The 7763-nt window shown below is 34.8% G+C and overlaps 1 pseudogene; it reads left to right on the forward strand.

Moving 5' to 3' along the window:
* Positions 1–1476, forward strand: part of LOC115302288 — a 79718-nt pseudogene extending 78242 nt beyond the window's left edge.
* The last annotated feature ends 6287 nt before the right edge of the window (positions 1477–7763 follow it).

Genomic DNA, 7763 nt, shown 5'->3' on the forward strand with positions numbered 1-7763 from the left:
TATATATATATATATATATATATATATATATATATATACATATACACACACATATACATATATGTGGAATATTACTTAGCCATAGAAAAGATTGAAATCTTGCCATTTGCAGTGACATAGATGGAGCTAGAAAGGATTATGCTAAGTGATATAAGTCAGAGAAAGATAAATACCATATGATTTCACTCATATATGGAATTTAAGAAACAAAACAACATACAAAGGGGAAAAAGAGAGAGAAAGAAAGTCAAATGAAGAAACAGACTCTCAACTACAGAGAGCAAACTGATGGTTACCAGAGGTGAGGTGGGTGAGGGGAAAGTTAAACAGGTGATGGGGATTAAGAAGTGCACTTGTGATGACCGCCAGGTGATGTATGGAAGTGTAAGTGTTGAATCATTATATTAGTATACCTGAAAATAATATGACACTGTATGTTAAATAACTGAAATGTAAATAAAAGCTTGAAGCAAACAAACCAATTAGTTGAAACAATTATCATAAGTTTATTTGAGTCTTCTATGGTTAAAATGAAAATGTTGGATATAGTCATCAATTAGAACACTTTCAGTTTTAAAATTGTTTTAGTTATGCTTTGTTTTTTATTCTTTTCCATTCTTAATAATATGACATTTAGTCTTAAAAACTATCTCAAAATGTGAAATGTTATCTTCATTTTAAAGGTGGCGCCAAGCCTGAGTCCACCAGACTGGAGGCGGCCCAGCCGCGGGCTCGGCCTGGCCCCAGCCCTGTCAGCATGGCCGGACCCTGCGGGCCGAGACCCAGAGCCGGGCCAAGGATGACATCAAGAAGGTGATGGCGACCATCGAGAACGTCCAGAGATGGGAGAAGCGCTGGGTGACTGTGGGCGACACTTCCCTTTGTATCTTCAAGTGGGTGCCAGTGGTGAACCCCCAGGAGGAGGAGCGGCGGAGGGCAGGTGGTGGGGCAGAGAGATCTCGAGGCTGGAGCGGCGGGGCAGGGGCGCCAGTACCCGAGGGGGTGGCCCTCTCATCCTGCTGGATCTCAATGATGAGAACAGTAACCAGAGTTTCCATTCAGAAGGCTCCCTGCAAAAGGGCACTGAGCCCAGCCCTGGGGACACCTCTCAGCCCAGCCCCCTGTGTCACCTGCTGGACCACCAGAAGGGGTTCCAGAGGATACTCAGCCCCCATGGCTGGGCCAAGAAAGAGATCCTGGGGGCATGACAGCAGGCAGCACCGATGAACCCCCAATGCTGACCAAGGAGGAGCCTGTTCCAGAATTGTTGGAGGCTGAGGCCCCCCGAAGCTTACCCCGTCTTTGAGCCAGTGCCACCTGTCCCTGAGGCAGCCCAGGGTGACACAGAGGACTCGGAGGGCGCCCTCCCTCCACTCAAGCGCATCTGCCCAGATGCCCCTGACCCCTGAGAAGCCGGCCTGCCTGTCCTGTCGCCCCAGGGGCCCCTTTGGCTTTTTACAAATAAAGACCCTTTTGTAAAAAAAAAATAAATAAATAAATAAATAAATAAATAAATAAATAAATAAATATGAGTAAATTGAGACCTATCCAAGTTCATAATAGTGAACGTTTGGTCCAGGATTCAAACTTCAGAAAATAAACATTGAAGGCTTGCTTTGTAGTATATAATATTATGACAAGAAACGCTGAAACTGATGTCATACAAATATGAGTTCAAATCCTGTTTTTTCCTCTAAGATGTATCCTTAACCAAAATTTTGATCTCTGTAAGCCTCAATTCCTTCACTCTTAAAAGCAGACATTTACAAAACAAACCTTTGTTTCTTACTGCCTTCCTAAATAAATAAGTTAGGAATTCAGAGTTTATGATTTGCCTAAAATCTAGGAGGATTTATTCAATTGCAAAATAATAACCAATTCTCTTTATTTTTTATCATGTGAGTTGATTTTATTGGCTTCAAAGCAGTACGGTTTTAAATGTATGAGATTTTTGCACATTTAAATTATTTTTAAATTGCTGTGATATGGATTTTTTTCCAGTTTATGCTCAGGTTAATAATGCCGTATCCAATGTTTGTCATTTTAATGACTTTTAATTGTCCTTAGATCAATAAGAGCATATGTTAAATGTGACTTCTTTATAGTTTGTCCACAGGTACCCATCAAAATTGGAGCCTTCAAATATTCAGAGAAAGCTGACCAGAAAAATCATAATTAACTACTTTCTATTTCATACCTTTACTCGTGGTTAAATGGCACATGTAATATAAATTATAGATTTCTAGAAATAAGTAATTTCATAGATACTGCTAAGTCTAATTATCTTCATTGTACAGAAAGCGGGTAAAGATATTCAATTTAGGATTTATTTTTACTGGGGCACCTGGGTAGCTCAGTTGGCTAAGCGTCCGGCTTCCAGCTTCGGCTCAGGTCATGATCTCAGGGTTAGTGGATTTGAGCCCCGCGTCGGGCTCTGTGCTGACAGCTAGCTCAGAGTCTGGAACCCGCTTTGGATTCTGTATCTCCCTCTCTCTCTGAATCTCCCCTGCTCGTGCTGTTTCTCTCTGTCTCTCAAAAACAAACAAAAAACATAAAAATTAAAAAAATTTAAAACTACCCAGGAATTATATTTACTGATAAAGTTAAGAGAAAAATATAGAATATGTATCTATGGGTCTGTACCAACGTCCAACAATTCATTTATTACACATCTCATATTTCACCAGCTTAACCACAAATCTACCACAAAAGGTTTTGGTAAATTAAAGTTAACATGTGGCTTTGGGATTTCTCTACTAAAAGAAAATATAGTAACAATAGTATAACATATTGTTAGTGATTCAGATAAAGCATGATTGTTTAATGGACAAACTACAGTCATTTGGGTATTAGAAACAATGATTTTTGACAATCCATTAAAAATTTCAACAATTAAATTCTGATTTACTTCTTGAGGGTTCCTTGATTATAATATTTTCTTAAGCTTAAAGTATTGAATAAAGTATCTTACTATGGATTTATAGACTATCAAAACAATTTCACATTAAAAAAAAATATTATGCCACACTTACTTTCCCTGTCACTCTCCTAAGTTCATGTGTGCATGTGTGTGTGTGTGTGAAGAAACATGTAAACACATATACTTTCTGCTGGAATATTTTATTAGGTGCAGACACTTACATTTCGCCATGTGTTATCCAGAAGGCAGGTCATACTTCTACATAACATTCTTTTACATACACATGCAGTATAATTATGACACTGAGATAATGTAATACTGGTCTGTCATATGAAGTGTATATTCAAATATTTCCATTTCCCGCAAAGATGATCCTTGTAGCTGCTTCCTATTTTCAGAATTAAGAGAATACATGTTCATCTTAATTGAAAAGTTTACTGAGTTCTTTTAATCCAGAATTTTCACTAAAAAGCCCCTTTTGTTTCCCCCTTGGTCTTTCATGACACTGGTATTTTGGAAAATCCTAGGCCAGTTGTCTTACAGGTACCATATATTCCTAATTATAACTCAAGTTTGTTCTAAACATGACAACTGTAAGTTTCTTTTGCACCTCCTTGTTTGTCTGGATTTGCAAACGCTTTGCAGTTCATTTAAAATGGTTCTTCTTTATCTGTCTGTTATTTGTCCCAGAACTTTAGAGTTTTGATTTAAAGAATGCTTAAAGTGAAACAGAAAAACAAAACCAGACACTATGCTGGAGCTTAAAACAACTGTCTGTAATAGATTAAGATTACCTACATTTTAATTTTTTTCTTTAAATTTATATTGAGACAAAGAGAGAGAGAGGGTGAACAGGGGAGGTTCAGAGAAAGAGGGAGACACAGAATCTGAAGCATGCTTCAGGCTCTCAGCTAGCTGTCAGCACAGAACCTGACGTGGGGCTCAAACCCACAAACCATGAGATCATGACCTGAGCCAAAGTGGGATGCTCAACTGACTGAGCCACTAAAGCGCCCCCATTACTTACATTTTTAAAGCACTCAGGCAACCTCTAACTTTGTAAGACCATTAACACAATTGGAGTCATTTTGGTTATTATTAATATGATTTCTCTACTCCTCTCCATTAAAGGATACTCCTAGTGTCAATTTACTTTTTGTTTCAAGTGACCTGAGGACCAGGATATAATTTTTACACGTATATATCTGTCTTTAAATGGTGATGCCATCCCTGACAGTCATATTTGTTGAAACAGATGGAGATTGAACAGAATTTTGCTATTACAATAAACAGTTTGATAATCTCCAACAGATTACGTAGTTTATTAGTTTGCTGTGGCAGCCATAAAACATGTCACAGACTGGGAGGCTTTCATAATGGAAATATATTTTCTCGGATTACTGGAAACCACAAGTCCTGGGTCAAGGTGTGGGTAGGGCTGGTTGCTCACAAGGCTTCTCTCCTTGACTTGTAAACGACGCTCATGTTCTCTTGGTATTTTGATAGGCATCCCCTCAGTGTGTCTGTCCTACTCTCTTCTTGTAATGACACCAGTCATATTGGATTAGGGCCACATTAATAATATCATATTAACTTAATTATTTTTGTAAAGTCGCTATTTCTAAATAAAGTAACATTCACTGGGGTTTAAGACTTCAACACATAAATTTTAGGAGGGGACACAATTCAGCCCATAACACCTGGTTACCTAAAAGCAGGACAAGTATTATTAAAGTGGCAAAAGATAGATGCTGGTAAAGACACGGACAAGAGAGAACACTTGTACATTGTTGGTGGGAATGTAAACTGGAATAGCCACTGTGGAAAACAGTATAAAGTTGTTGGGAAAAAAATGTTAATAGAACTACCATATAACCCAGCAATCCCAATTCTGGGTATGTATCTAAAGGAAACAAGACCATTATCTTGAAGACATATCTGTACTCCCTTGTTCATTGTGCCATTGTTCACAATTTCTAAGGTATAAAAACAATCCAAGAGTCCATCAATGAATAAATGTATTAAAAATAATGAATTATATACACTTAAAAATTATGTAAGTAACATAATATTAATATATTACATAAATATAAGTATACAATTAATTATAATTATATTATTATATATGGCATAACTGTTGTGAAGTAATTTAATAATTTATTAATATATTGAATTAATTATAATATTTGTATACATGACATTATAAAATATAATTATGATTAATTATATAATCATAGTAGCTGTATTATATGTTAACATGTTAATCATTGTAATGTAATATGATCTATATATATGTAATTTTATTATATATGTAATATATTATGATTCAGTATTAAAGAAGAAGAAAATCTTGCCATTTGTGACAGCATGGATGAAACTAAAGGGCATTATACTAATTGAAATAAGTCAGACAGATAAAGACAAATACTGTATTATACCACTTACATGGGTAATAAAAAATTATTTAACTCACAGAAACATAGACTAGAAAAGTTGCTGCCAGGGGTTTGGGAGTGAGAGAAAGAGGGAGAGGTTGGTATTTGGGTACAAACTTTCAGCTATAAGAGTAATGAGGTCTAAGGGTCTAATTAAAATATAGTGACCATAGTTGATAATATTGTATTGTATAATTGAAATTTACTAAGACAGTAGACCTTAAATGCCCCCCCCAAGGTAAAAATGTGGTGATAGGTTAATTAACTCAATGAATGGAATTACTTGACAATTTATATGTATATCAAATCATCACACTATATATTTTAAGTATTTTATAATTTTATTTATCAGTTAAAATTCAGTAAAAGTAAATAGAGAAACATAAAGACAAAAATGAATAGGATAAACTAAAGTATCCTTGTTTTGTAACTGTTCTAGGGTAAGTTCTAGACCAAAACGATAAGAAAGAGTCAAATAAGTAGTTAAAGTATACTGGGACAGCCCTTCTTAAATCTTTCTTGTTAAAAATCTGATTCAATCCTAGTGATAAGTGAGGAAAATATATGGGAAAATTAAGAATCAATAGCTCTGTTTATAGGGCAAAAAATGAGAAGAAAAGGACAAAATGAACTAATTTATTAAGAACCAACTTTTACATGTAGTCATTTAATTTGCTTAATAATCCTATTTTGCTTTATAAATATAAACTCACTGGCTGGGAGTGATTAGAAATCTACAAACGACCCATTTTTGAATTGTGATTTTTAATCCAAGACCACATGTTTCTTTGCTCATGCTCTGTTCAAATTATGTGCCTAGGGATCAAGTAAAAACTAATAGGATCCTTCTCATGCCATTGTTCATACACTCTGTTGACAAATCTGACCTTCTCAGTGAGATTGAATTACAATATTTATTGGTGTTTCCACCTTTTTCAGGGCTTTACATTTTCCCTTTTCACTTAGTGATAATCCCAGTGTTCAGAATTCTTTTCTTCAGTAGGATATACTCTTTATATTTCTAAAGTATATAGATAGAAAGAATAACATTAAAATAGTTGATGATCAACATATTCTAGACCCTCTTCTAAGTACTTTTTTGTTGTTAATTTATTTAATGCCCCCATAATATTGGGTATGTGCTTGTTTGGGGGTTATTTTTATTGTTTTTTTAAAGTAGGTTTCATGCCCAATGTGGAACCCTTTGTGGGGCTCGAATTCAAGACCCTAAGGTCAAGACTTGCGCTCAAGAGTCAAATATACAACCAACTGAGTCACCTAGGCACTCCAGGTATATACTGCTTTCATCTCTATATAATGGATTAGAAATATCGAGATTAAAAGTATTTAATAACTTCCCTATGACTACTTCCCTCTAGATGCCAAAGTAATGGCCTCAAAGTACTTTATTGTGTTTACTTGAAAATATTTTTATAATTAAGAAAATACAAGTAAAGGGCCTGAAACAGTGATCATATATTGTTTTTTGTTTCATTTTGTTTTCAGTAAAAACCAAATCCGTTTATTGGAATCCCCAAGATAGGGGAATTTCTAGTTTCTCAGAAAACATGCCATGTGCCTGCTGGAATAAACATAGGCTAAAGAGTATCCCACATAAGATGTATATGAAAATAATCTAATCAAGTGACAATAATAGTTCAGAGAGACAAATGGTCTTTTTATTGAAATAACACTAAAAACTATTGGAGAACTTAGTTTTTATTTTGAGTCTTATATTGCAGAGAAATCTACAATAATGGTAAGCATTATTCCATGATCTTGCTGACCCTTATATATTGTCTAGAATATAGCTATCCCCCTGTTATATCTAAATATCTATTTAAATATTGGGGACAAAAATGTTATTGGAAACCAAAAATAATGCTTTATTATGCTGACTACATTTTTATTTAACTCAAAATTAAAATTTAATGTAATTTGTTTTTCTGCTGAGAAATGGATTCCAACAATTTTATGGCTTTGAAATTATATATCTTCTTTAAGACATCTTTTTCATATAAAGAAACCACCTTTAGGATCACTAAATAATCAAGTTAGAATTAACTTTATTCACTCAACATTAATTAAGAAATCATATTTATTGACTGTTTTTAGATACTAGGTTACAAAAGTGAGGAAAATAGATGAAGCAGCTCATATTGATGAGAATTTCCATTCCTGCAGGAGGCAGCTAGCAATAAATAATAGAGTAATTAAGTAGATTTTATTTTGGTTCCAGGTGATAAGTAAAATGGAAACTAATAAGAGTAGGAAGGATTTGTTTTTTGTTTTTTGTTTTTTTTTTAACAGGATGGGCTTCTAGAATAAGCCTCATTGAAAAGGTGACGTTGGAGCAAAGTGTTAAAGGAGGTGATTGGGGAATGGTATGAGTACCATAGTAAAGAGAG

Source organism: Suricata suricatta, chromosome 1 (assembly GCF_006229205.1).
Source record: "Suricata suricatta isolate VVHF042 chromosome 1, meerkat_22Aug2017_6uvM2_HiC, whole genome shotgun sequence".
NCBI lineage: Eukaryota > Metazoa > Chordata > Mammalia > Carnivora > Herpestidae > Suricata > Suricata suricatta.